We start from the raw sequence: 13,595 nt of genomic DNA on the forward strand, positions 1-13,595 counted from the left end.
TGTGTCAGGCTCATTTGTGAGATTTCTAAGAAATAAAATAACTTCTTGTGTTTATTTATATTTTTCTCATATTTAAAACTTCCAGTGGTTAATCTCCTTCTTGAAATGAAGTCATCAGTTATTGGTAATCAAAATTGTTACCAAGGGAATTGCTCAAGATGGTGGGCCCCAATTTGAATCCCCAGAATCCATGGAAACCTGGGCATGATAGCGTGCACATATAGTCCCTCAGTCCTATGGGTATTGTGATGCAAGATCCTGAAACTATATCTTATGAGAGACTGGAAATTTTGCTGGACCTCACAGCCAGCAGAGTTAATAATGCACCTTGAAGTCAGTTAAGATTGATATCCTACTGGGTACTCCACCTGTTAAACTTGCTTTGAAGAGAACAACACAAGAATCAACTTTATTTGTCTTAGTTTTTCTATGTAATCAGCTTTCACAACCTAAGTTACTGTATAACTATGATCTTATTTTATCCACCCTTCCATGACCCTCACCCAGAACAATGCATGTGCACCATTTGCTAAGAGCAGGAAATAGAGGGCTTGAAAGCAGCTTTCTAAAATCTATCATAAGCATCAAAAGCACCCACTTGAGGATATTTTATTGATAAACAATGAAGTATGCAGTACTGTTTGTTGTCTGGGTCAGTTGGGATCACTTGAAGCCAGTGAGTTAACCCCTTGAAAAACATTTGAAGATTTATTTAAAATATTCAATTCATTCCCCCCTTGTAATGCTTTCTCTGCAGTTTAATAAAGATGGTGAAGCTCTTTGTGTAGGAGACACAAACCTACACTGAAATAGACAGACATAGTCACAAAATAAACCCCAAAAAGAGTAGACACAGGGACAGATCCCCAAGACAAATGTTACTCGGAGAAGGATATGATTCAGAATCATGCAACAAAGACACAAGGAACATGAAGCAGAGAATTCAAAGTTGGATTCACTCTCGGATAAATGACCCCAAGGGAAAGTGCTTTTATTTCTTTCCTTAATGCAACAAGAAAGTATTATTGATAACCCAGAGTTAATCACTAATTCATATAACCAGTGCAGGATAGAGACATGGGAGTCAGACGAACAATGGGATGGATGCTTCTGGGCTAGTTAGCCTACTGTATGCATGGAAAACAAACAGAATTCTCTTTCAAAACAATTTGGAAGACACAGACTAACACTTGATATATTCTACTGGTTTCTACATGTGCACTGTGGCATATACAGACCCCATTCACATACACAAACATGACACTATATACATATCTTACACATAGGCAAAGATTTTTAAAACTTAAATGTGTATACATGAAAGTAGACATCTTGCCTTAGTCACTTTGCTAAAAATGTATCTTCACAAAGTGTTTGTTATAACCAAAGTTTAAATTAATTTTAACAATATTACATAGATGAAGTCATATCAAAAGAGATGACGGATATGGTTCAATGTGTAAAGGGCTTGCTGTGCAATCAAGAAGGCATGAATTTGGGTGCTCAGAAACTACATAACAGTCAAATACAGTAGTGTGCACCTGTAACTCCAGTTTTGGTGTTTAGAGACAAATGCATCCCGGGCCTCGCTGGCCAACATGTCTGTTCAAAATGGAGGCTCTCAGGTTCATTGAGAGATTCTGTCTAAAATGCAAATATCAAATCAGTTACTGTAAACTATCTCAACATCAGTCTTTGGACTCCACACATAGACTCACAGACAAATGTGCTTCCAACACCCGTGCTTCCAGTATGTACAACACAAACATGAACAAATTTTAAAGAAGAATCCAATGATGCATCAGTTAAAATCATTGATTATCCAATGTGAAAGGGTAGAGACAGAATTACATTGAAACAAATTGTTTGAGTTGGTGTTTCTATTGCTGTAATGAGACACCAGGACCATGGCAACTCTTGTAAAAGAAAATATTTAATTGGATGGCTTTCAGTTCAGAGGTTTAGTCCATTGTCATCATGGTGGGACATGGTGGCGTGGAGGCAGACATGGTGCTAGGGATGCAGCTGAGAGTTCTACATTTTGATCTGCAGGCAACAGGAAGTGAAATGAGACACTGGACATTAATTAGCATATACGAGACCTCAAAGCCCACCTCCACAGTTTTTTTTCCTCTAACAAGGCCATACCTACTCCAACAAAGTCACAACTCCTAATAGTGCCACTCACTTTGGGGTCATTTTCTTTCAAATCATCCAAACAAATTGAAATAAAATATATGTATGATTTCTCTCACATTACAAATATAGGAATTTATGAAATTCATAGATATTTTCAATTATATTCATTATATTTATATTTAGACAAATGTGATATATAATTTTAAAATTATAAAATGATAATGGTATTGCATTACAGTTACAATTTATTTTGAAAATAATCTTCTGAAAGTAATTGAATAATACATTACCTTACCTTTAAACTATCCCTGGTAAGATCAAATGCAAAATTATTCAAAGCTTGAAATTTATGCATGAACAGAGACATATGTAGAAGGATTTAATTCTATGCTTCTCTGGTTTAAAAATAGTAGAAAATGGAGTCTAATATTTGAAAGTTTTTCTCCCTTTTTTCCACTGTTTATGAAAACGATGAAATATATTCTTTCTACTTTATTGTTTTTCCTTAATAAAATGTTTAATATTAGGCCTGATATTTTAACAAGTCTTTATGGAGTCAAAAATACTTTTTTATCTTTATTTCCTGCTTTTGGCTAGTTTCATTTTCTTAGTATTCCTTGTTTGGCCAGTGAAGCAGGGCGTGTGCTGCAAGATTGTCTTTTATATATTACCGGCTTTGTCCTTTTTGGAGTGCTTGGATGGCAGCTGTATCTAAGGAATCTCAACCATATGGTCCCCTAAACAATGACAATATCAGTGGGCATGCGAATGTAGATGGGAACTCTCTTAAAGCCCCATTGTAATGAAGTTTTCTCTGTCTCACTAGCCCCCAAATAATGACATGGAGACTTCTTCTTAGCTTAGGCTTGTTTCTAGCTAAGTCTTATAATTTAAATGAACCCATTTGTATTAAACTATGTTCTGTCATGGGGCTCATGGCACTCATCTCTCCTCGTGCCCATCCGTTTTGCTCTGCATCTCCTCACGTCTCCCACATGCCTAGATCTCTCCTCCTCTTCTCTTTCCACACATATTGGACTCATTCCATAACCATGTCAAATTCATAGTGTTACTGCTAAGAATATCGAACATTCATTGGTAGTTTTCACACAGTACCTGGCTCCCCCTTTACTTTAATGGCCATCTTTACAAATAGCCCCTGATGTCTTTAGACAGTCAGTGCTGAGCATGGTTAGAATTGGCTACCAGGTTTCTACCACAACCAAATCTCTAGGTAATATATATATATATATAATATATATATATATATATATATATCCCAGAATTAATGATGACATATTTATCAGTTTTCAGAGGGCTCAAAGGCAGTAAAGAATGGCTATCTCACCATTGCCATGTCCTACATACAGGCAATGATAATGAACTTTTTCTTTGAATACTTAATCTAGACTACACACAAACTAGTCATCCGTAATCCTGGCCTCTCCTTTGCCATCTAATCTGGAGATACGAGAGATTTCATAAGACCAAAAGTGCTGTTGAACAGACTTTGAGATGCCAACTAGGACTTGTGGGCTGAGAGAGCAGTATAATTACATGAGCTGAAGGCTCAAATCCCACAGCTTCTTGGTACTTGAAGCATTCGAATTGCCCCCACAATAGAAAAGAGCAATGAGCTAATATATGTTTTGTCTGGATCCCTGTATCTCCCAGTCTCCAGGGTCAAACAGTATAGTTAGAGCCATGGAATTATCTTGGTCTTTTGTAGAAGTCTGCTCAGTGCCACAAGAACACAGATGGTCACCCCAGAGCCACCACAATCCGCTTGCAGCTTTCGAAAATCCAGCTCTATAGAAACAGTGTGGTGTGGGAAGGGTCTGTTTGCTTTTCTCATTTGAGCCCCATGAGTTTGTCATGAAATTATTATAGCTGACTCCATTTATAGCAGTCACATGCCTTTAATAGTTCTTTTTAAAATTTTGTTCAGTCACAGTAGTATATTTTGAAGCCTAAGTCATAATGAAGTTATACATCTGATCTGTTCTGTTCTATGTAATTTGACAATCATTAGCATACTTGAAAGCAAAACTGAATCAAGTTACAGAATTCTCCTGTTACTCTACATAATTTCCCTGTAGCTGCTTTCCATATAGATGACAGTTTGGTTTTTTTTTTTTTTTCTGTTTTAAATGTTCACCGTCACAGATCAAACTTCATTAGACCTTTCCAGTAGACCAGGATGTCAATATTTTTGGCTTCATGGTCTATCAATGTTTTATATTTTTACTTTTTGTTTAAATACTTAAGTTTGATTATGATTGAGACAGGAAGCATAGCCGATACTGAGTTAAATTTTAGTTTGCTAGCCACTGACTTACATAACTTGTGACTGTTTGCTAATTTCATACAAGCGGGATAACTTGTATTCCAAGATCTTTTGTTTCTGCTTTCTTAAAATATACTTTTCTGAGTTATGTATATCATTAGGCCAATCAAGAGTTTATTTTTTTAATTTGTACCAAGCATGACTTTAAACTTTTATATGAAAATTTTATTGAAATACGTTAGAGTTTTTTTTTAAATAGGAGCCTAAGAAACCATTAAAGGTTATTCTGGAGTTGTCAGATATTTGAAAGATTTCTCTGTAGGAGTAATTGTGGACTCCTCCACTTTCAAGTCTACATAATGGTTGTGGCATTTGACACTCCCGTGACTATCTGCTCACTTCAACTTCTTGGCCAAGGCTTTCAGGAGAAGGACCTGTGCAGATGTCCAAATCCAGTTTCCTCTTAATAGTTAGCCAAATATCCAGACAATGTTCCATAAAAGCAGACAAATTGGTGAAGATGGACTAAGACATACCATTGAGATGCCAAGACTGACTCAAACACATAATGGCAGCATGGTCCAAACACTGTGCTTTCTGTCTTTACTCACACAGATACTAGTTTAGGGTTTGCTGGCATCTCTGGTGGTTTTGACACCAGAGACCCTAATATGGAACATGAGGGTCACCTTTTACCAAAAAGTTGCTGAGGCACTTTGAGAAGATCAGCATACAGCACAAGGAGTGAAAAAGCCATGTGGACGGTGTTAGAGTTCATGCATGCAGTATGTGGAACAGTGGGTTCAAAGATACTCACTAAAAGATACTCACTAAAAGATAGATACTCACTAAAAGATAGATACTCACTAAATGATACTCACTAAAAGATAGATACTCACTAAAAGATACTCACTAAAAGATAGATACTCACTAAAAGATAGATACTCACTAAATGATACTCACTAAAAGATAGATACTCACTAAAAGTCATGATCCGATGGCCAGAGAGGAGGCTGCCACTGCTCTGTTAGAGACTTTGGTTTTTGTTTTTCAAGGTCTGGTTTATCTCATCTCACATATTACCATGTGTCCCATTCACAAAGACACACAGAGGTATGAGCATCCCCACATGCACACACACACACACACACACACACACACACACACACACACACACCACACACACACACACACAAACACACATACCACACATACATACACACACACAAACACCACATATATACACACACCACACATACTCTTCACTTAGTCTTGATGTTTAGAGAAAATACTTTAGCCATCCCATCGTCCATGATGTTAATAGACTTCCACGCAAAGCATTCATAACCACAATGCTGTGAACAACTCTGTTACTCCAAATGCATTTCATTAATTGTAGGAATTGTTTTCTGGTCATTGTTGGGCCCCATCACAGTCCTCTTGAGCCAGAATCTACTTTTAAAATGATAATTAGTAAGGCATAAATATGGACGTTTAGTAAGCACATCTACAGAGTGCTCCCAAATGTAGAATAGCTCGGTTTAGGAATTCCAGTGTTACAGGTGTGTTTGCATACACAGGTCAAAGATCTCTTCTCGTGTTAATTTGATTGCCTTGTCTTTCCCATTTAAAGAAACGCACAGACAGGTCAGAACATTAGCAGTTCTATTCCAAAGTGAATTTGAATAAAGATCAAAGAGGGCTAAAAATAATAACATCTTAAATGTACTTATCAGTTAGGACCAGTACGAAACCATTATGCTAATATGAAATATTTTGAATGTGTAAGAAGATGGTACCAATGTATGAGAAAACCCAGCATCATGTGCTCCTAGTGACTCATGCACACGGTGGTTCTACATGGACTAAGAAACTGTAGATTAAATGGGCAACAACACTGGGTCTCATTTCTTTTCTTCCATTATTCTAGAAATGGTAATTTTATGAGATATTTCTAAAGAATAAAGGCCATTTGCAAAAAAAAAGCCTATTTCAATGGTTACATCTTTCACTTCTTATAATTACTATAACGACATTGATATCTGAGGCACCTTTGTGTTCCCTCAAGTGCATAAATTGTGGATAAGTTTATAGACAACCTATAGACAATACCCACAGATCAGGATGCAGTATATCACATGGAATATTAACAAGGTTATTAATTTCACAAGTAAATTTGACATGGATAGAGGTAGTTTTCCTCATTTCTGTTTCCTTCTCCCACCTTGTCCCACATCTCTGACGTAGAACCATAGGTTTTGAGTTAAGCATAGGTTTGAGATGCTTTGATGTTACAATATGTATCAGCCAGCTGGTCTGTACTATCCACTAACATCTGATGCTAATATTCTATGCATAAGGCAAGCTATATATCATTTTTCCTCTTTCAACCCTGCGTTACTCTATATGATCAATACGGCTTTCCGACACCAAATAATAGGCCATCAAGTATCTATTCAAGGATCTAAGAACAAACTGTAAGAATGAAATACTGCTAAAGCTAATAAAAACACAGGTGAGCGTGTTCATATTTAAGTATTCTATTAGAGAAAATTGTGCTGGTTCTTTCCCTCTCAGGCACCTATTATAGTACTTAACAATAAGCCCTAAATAGTTGTTTTGAAGTGAATTCTAACACTGACTGAGGCTTTTCATGTCAACCAGTAATTGAATCCCCAAGCATGTTCACTATTTCACACCTCAATAAGACTGAACATAAGGCAAACAATGCAGAGGACACACCCATTAACGTGCTAATCAGTGCCTCTTATTAATGTCTTACATACACCTTTTACACAGTAGTGACATATAATTAATTTGGGGGGTACATACATACTTTTAATGGAAATTTTGAAAACCTACTTCTATAGATCAATTATTTTTAAATATGGGTGGTGTTAGTATTAAACCATTAATACAACCTTAATCTTAGTTATGGGGCTCATTAAATTTAGGGTCCAGAATATGGTATAGGTATGTGTGTTGTTCTAACTCTCTTTCCTAGTTAGCATGCAAGACTTCTAAAAAGTGGTACTGGCGACAAACTACTAAATTTCTCCAAGTAGATTAGCAGGCTTGTCTAACACTGAGAAATAACATTTCATTTTGTTTTTTTTTTTTAACTTTTTCCCCCCTCTTAACATCATAGACATACATACAGCTAGACATCTTATGCCCTTCAGGCATGATGGCACAAGGCGATCAAATCAGAGGATTCCAGGGTAACCTGGAATTTGACAATAGACAAGCAAGAAGACATTATTTCACATATGAAATGTTCCACAGAAAGAGTGTGTTCTGTTAAATCAACAGTTCTACTAGAAAACTCTCTAGGGTTTTCGGAGATGCTGAGGGGGACCCAAATGAGATTAAATGAATCAACTGTTTTATAGAATTTATGTATTAAGTGTTCTGCTATTTCTTTTGTAGAGCTTGCTCTATGTTTTCAAGTTTCATAACTCTTTACTTTTATGTTAACCAATTCTCCAATATGAGTTTTAAAGGTAGGACCTGTGGCTATTCTTTTACCTTTAAACTCATTGTTATATTTGTAATGTCCTCTGATTATGGATATAGCATCTTATTGTTCAGAATTATGGGAAGTTAGAATTCAGAGAGAATCCTTGTTGAATAGTGAAGAAAAATGATGAACAACAAAAAATAAATAAAAGAACTTGGGAAATTAAAAAAGACAAGAAATGTTTTTCTTCACTTCATAATGATGGAAACTGGCAATCCATCATGACAGAAAAGGCAAATAGGGCTGTGTGTTCCATTTCAGTGGCATGTGTGGCTTCCGATCCTTCACAAGGTAGTAACGGGCACAGAAGAAAACCCGAGACAAGAATAATCTTCCAAATTGTACTGCTGGAGATCCATTTCCACAAACTTCAGACAAAAGACATATATGCTAATGAAAGACCCCCGAAGAGGTACTTTCATAGAGGGAGACCCGCACCCAGGAATCAGCGAGACCACGAACTTGGATGCAAAACCGCAAGAGGCTTTATTGGAGATACGGGTACCCGGGAGACTTAGCTTCTGTGAGGCCGAGCGTGCCGAGCCAAGGGAAAGGGGTCCTTATATAGGGAAAAAGGCGCAAGCTAGGAGCAGGGATTCTATTGGATAATTCTAATGAGGCATTGTACAGAGCTATTCCCATTGGTCAATGTATATGAGGCGCTATACAGGGTTATTCAAATGAGGCGAAGTACAGAGTTATTCAAATGAGGTGAAACACAGAGTCTTTCAAATGAGGCGAAATACAGAATCATTTCCATTGGATGGTTCAAATAAGACACAGAGCCATTCCAGACCAGCATATTCTCAAGGTCTGGTGTCTGGTACAACAGACTCAATTCCCCCCCCTCCGCGTCCAGATGGCTGACCTTGGGGGCGGAGACCTTGGGATGGAGTGTTTCTCATCGGGCGGGGGCTCAGGGGCAGGGCTCCAGGCCGGCCCACCTGGTGCTCGTTCTCGGGCCGGGCGTGCGGCGGGTGGCGGGGGAAGTGGAGGCCGCCGGGGGTGGGGATCAGGGAAGCCGCCGACAGGAGGAAGAGGAGACAAACTTGAGAAAGAAAGGGCTAAGGGGCAGGGGTCTTTCACTATCAAATACTCAAAATGTGAGCCTCTGGAACGACAACCCAAATTTAAACTGTATTAGATTGATGTTTGATAAAATAATGTTCTTCAAAACGCTCGCATTTAATAATAAGAATTATTGACTATGTTATTTGGCAAAAAAAGAAATTTGCAGTTTTGATTCAATTACAGACCTTGTGATTGGAAAATGTGTCAGATTTCTAGAAGAGATCATTGTCAACATAAGCATCCTTACAAAGAAGGATTAGGGTTAAGAGAAGCTTCAAAATTAGACTGCAAGACTGGACATAAGTAACCCCTAGCAACTGTAAACGTTGAAGAAAGATTCCTAGAAATCTCAGTTGGAAAAAGTTCCTTGTTAGCATTGGCTCAGTCCCATAAGATTCAATTTGAACCATTAGAAGAGATATATAAGATTTGGATTTCTATAACTGTTATAGAATAAACATGTTGTTTTAACTCATTTCATTCAGAGTAAATTGCATCAGCAGCAATACAAAAAGAATATGTATGCTTTGAATGGTTTCCTAGTTACTTGGAAAAACATTTTGAATTGTTTGTATTGTTTGATTTTTTTCTTTTAATAATTTAAAAATAAATTTACATATTATTTGTTAATGTAATTTTACCTTTACTTTTCTGAAGCTGAAATTATTTTTTTATTTATAAATCAGTCTGATTTTACATAGTTTTTTACAGTATTACTTGTGTTCTTGAGATTTACTCTTAGATGTAATTATAAAAGTAGTTAATTCCACTTGAAAATTTAAGGCTTTTTATGTAGAGCAGAATGGATTCTATTTTGTAGCTTATTTTGACCCATGACTGAGGCAGTGGCTTTCTAAGAATCTTGTTCATCTATCCCTGGGCTTATGAAGTGTCTATTAGAATTGCTGAGACTCATAATATTCCAGGTCCACTGAAAGCTCCAGGCTTTCTTTTTCTACTTCTTTCTCCCTAACTTCAAGTAATTTCACCACCTACACTAAACAATCATCATGCTGATGAAGACTAAAACATAAGTTTCAGAAACCCTTCTTTTTCCCTGAAGGCAATTGTCCTTGTTTTGGCATTATAACATCCAAACTCAAGTTGCCTTGATCTCCCATGATACTGACACTGATATCTTGAACTAAGTTAACACCTGATTTCCCTTTTTGCACTTTTGCCTATCCTGTACTGACATACTAATAAGGCTCTTCCTAATTATGGTTGCATTAATTAATTATGGCTTAGTAGGGTGAATGTTTGTTAAGTAGATTTCATGATATGCAACTGAGTAACTGGACTGTCAGGAGATTTGAGAATAATTAATCTAAGAAGCTGGAAGATACAAAAATGAAATTAATATGCAATTAATCCTGGTATTCTCTCTTTCTTTGTAAGTTCTCTTTTCTGTGTTTAGGTGACAGACAGCCCCGATGGTATTTCTTTATCATTTCAGACCTCAGCCCAGTAAATAAAACCTTATGGTTTTCTTTTCATTATAAGTTGATGTATTTATTCTAGAAATATACTAAACCAAGCATGGTGGTTCAAGCTTGTAGTCAATCAATCAATTTAGAATGTTTTCAATGATTACACAAAACTTTGTTAACTTTAAAATGCACTTAGAACACTATATGTTAATAGTTGTCTCATTAAATCTCTCTCCTCAGAGCTCAGGTAGCACCACAGAAGAGGAGGCAGAAAAGTATAGGAGCCAGAGGGCGTGGAAGACACCAGGAAGACATGGGTCTCAAAACCAGCATGAGGAAAGCTCATATGAACTCCCGGAGGTGAAACAGCATCCATAGCACCTACATGAGTCAGCAGCAGGTACTCTCTGCTTACATTATCACTTCCAGTGTAATGTTTTATGGAATTCCCGATTGTGGGAATGAGAGGGTCTTTGATTGTTATGCTTAATTTGGTGCTCTTTTCCCTCTATTGGTTTATCTTGCTCAAGGCAAATGTGATAGGTTTTCTTTGATCTTATTATAATTTCTTTTGTCATATTTAAAAAACAGTGAATAAATTGATGAATTAATGGATCAATGGAAGCCTAGACACTAGGGTAAAGGTTGATAACTAAACTGTCATTTATACCTTCGCAGAGATAGAAAAATCAGTTTTGTTCTGTGGAGTGACACTGGGTATGACAAGCATTCCACACAGGCTTCATTTTCAAGAGTAGTTGGCCAAAATGTGATAGGCTGCACAGGGTGTGTGTGTGTGTGTGTGTGTGTGTGTGTGTGTACAAGAATGTAATGAATTGTGAAATAAATATTTCTATCAGAAAAAATAAATCACACACACACACACACAAATACTTGAAACTTGGTTTCAAATCTGCTACATTGCTTCCTATATATTGATTGTAAAATATATCTTCTTGTCTACATCTCTATTTTCTTTATCATGTGAATTTCAATATTTATTGATGAAGATCCATGAACTATTCATATAAGAAAGCATTATATTGAGAATAATTCTTTAATATATGATAATATATTAGGGATACTTAGACTACTTTATTTCTGATTTTTTAAATTTAAATCAGTGTATTATCTACTACCATATAGTATGGGGTGGAATAATATATTCTAGTACACATCAAGGCTTTAAATGGTCTTACCTTCTGTATGTCTGCCGATTCTTTCACTAGATTTCTACCTCACACTGAAATGCCAGTCCTTTCCAGGCATCTCTTCCAGTTTCTCCTACTCTTTCACCACCTGACACACCTTCTCTTCCCATTCTCAACTGCCCCAGGCCACCCAGGAAATCTATTCTATTTCCCTTTCCCAGGGAGATCTAAATGTCCTGTTTTGAGCCCTCCTTGTTCCCTAGTCTCTCTGGAGCTGTGGATCCTAACATCATTATCTTTAACTGACAGCTAATATACATTTATATGTGAGTACTTACAGCCTTTTTCTTTCTGAATCTGGAGTACTTCACTCAGAAGGATTTTTCACAAGTTCCACCCATTTACTGGCCAATTTCATGTCATTGCTTTTTAACAGCTAAGTACTACTCCGTTCGTAAATATACCACATTTTCTTTACCAATTCATCTATTGAGGGATGTCTAGGTTGTTCCTTTCTGGCTATTATGAACCTTATTGAGCAAGTGTCTTTGTGGTATGGTGGCACATCCTTTGGGTATATGCCTATGAGTGGTGTAGCTGCATCTTGAGGTAGATCAATTACCAATTTTATGAGGAACCTTCACATTGATTTCCACAGTGGCTGTGCAAATTTGCACTTGCACCAGAAATGGAGCCATAGTCTCCTTGCTCCATGTCCTCACCAGCATAAGTAAAGAATAAGTTTTATTAATAGAAGTATGAAACTGACATTAGAAAGTGTTATATAATGATTAATAATGTGGAGTTATACTTACAGTCCGCAGTTAGAGGTGAGTCAGCTGACTTTTTGACCAATGTACCCTGTCCTTCCTAACAAAATGCTCAACTAGGAAATTAGAAAGGAAATGCTATAGGATCTAACAATGTCTATTGGTGTTTTCCTTGTTCTGGTCACATTTGGGCAGTCATGTTGCTGAGAGTTTATGGGCATTCCGTCTGGCATTACTTGGAGACACAATCTCACAATAGACTCCCTGATGACAAAGGATTTTGATATTTCAAATATGACCCCTGGTGAAACACCTCCATCATCAATGCCACATCTCCTAATCATTCCTAAGGATCATAATAAAGGGATTTTCATCCAATCCACCCCAGATTGCTTATGAAAAAGAAGTAGGCATAATCTGTAAAACAGGTTTCATTATGCTCTTTATCAATGGCAGTGGAAAATTTAGGGAACAGTGCCGTGAAAAGAGGAGAGCATAAAATCTGTGTCATTGGTTGCTAGTAATCTGTGTACTTAGTGCATTGCCTGTTATTGTCACAAATTTTGTGATGAGTCCTCCAACTCTTCCTTTAGTTAGGGGTTTTACTGCCCTTGGGCTGTTTTTCACTTTTCCAATTTGGCCTGAAAAATTTCTGACTTCCTCATTTCAACTCAAAGTTCTGAAAACCTTGACAGGTTTTGCTGACATTTGGGGATTGAGTCCAACTTCTTACCAAGTGAAATTTAAGAACTGCAAATCTATCAAAACCAAAGCAGCAGCATTGTAGTTTGCAAGCACTAAGTGATTCTGAGACAGAAAGTTAAATAATTCTTCTCCTTATTGAACAAATAAAAAAGTATAAGTTAACATAAGTAAAAAGTAATGTCACTGGGCTTTGTATTACACCTAGATAAGAATTCTGCAGTAAGTGCCTATTACAAAAGTTACACTGATATTCTGTTGTGACATATATTTTAGAAATGTCACCTAATGGAATGCAAGACCAGTTATTGATTTCTTTCTGTGATTTTACAGTACTCTAAAACATATGCACACTCATTAAAACATTCATTTCATTGAGCACCGAGAAGTTATAACTTGACTGCAGACGTTCCGAGTAATTTAAGATATATAACTGAATGGTATTTGTTTACTGAGATATTAATGAGCAAATGTCACAAAGCAGGCTTACATTACACGTGCACAGTACAACCCTATGCTTACAGA

This window comes from Cricetulus griseus, chromosome 10 (assembly GCF_003668045.3).
Source record: "Cricetulus griseus strain 17A/GY chromosome 10, alternate assembly CriGri-PICRH-1.0, whole genome shotgun sequence".
In the NCBI taxonomy this organism is placed as follows: Eukaryota; Metazoa; Chordata; class Mammalia; order Rodentia; family Cricetidae; genus Cricetulus; species Cricetulus griseus.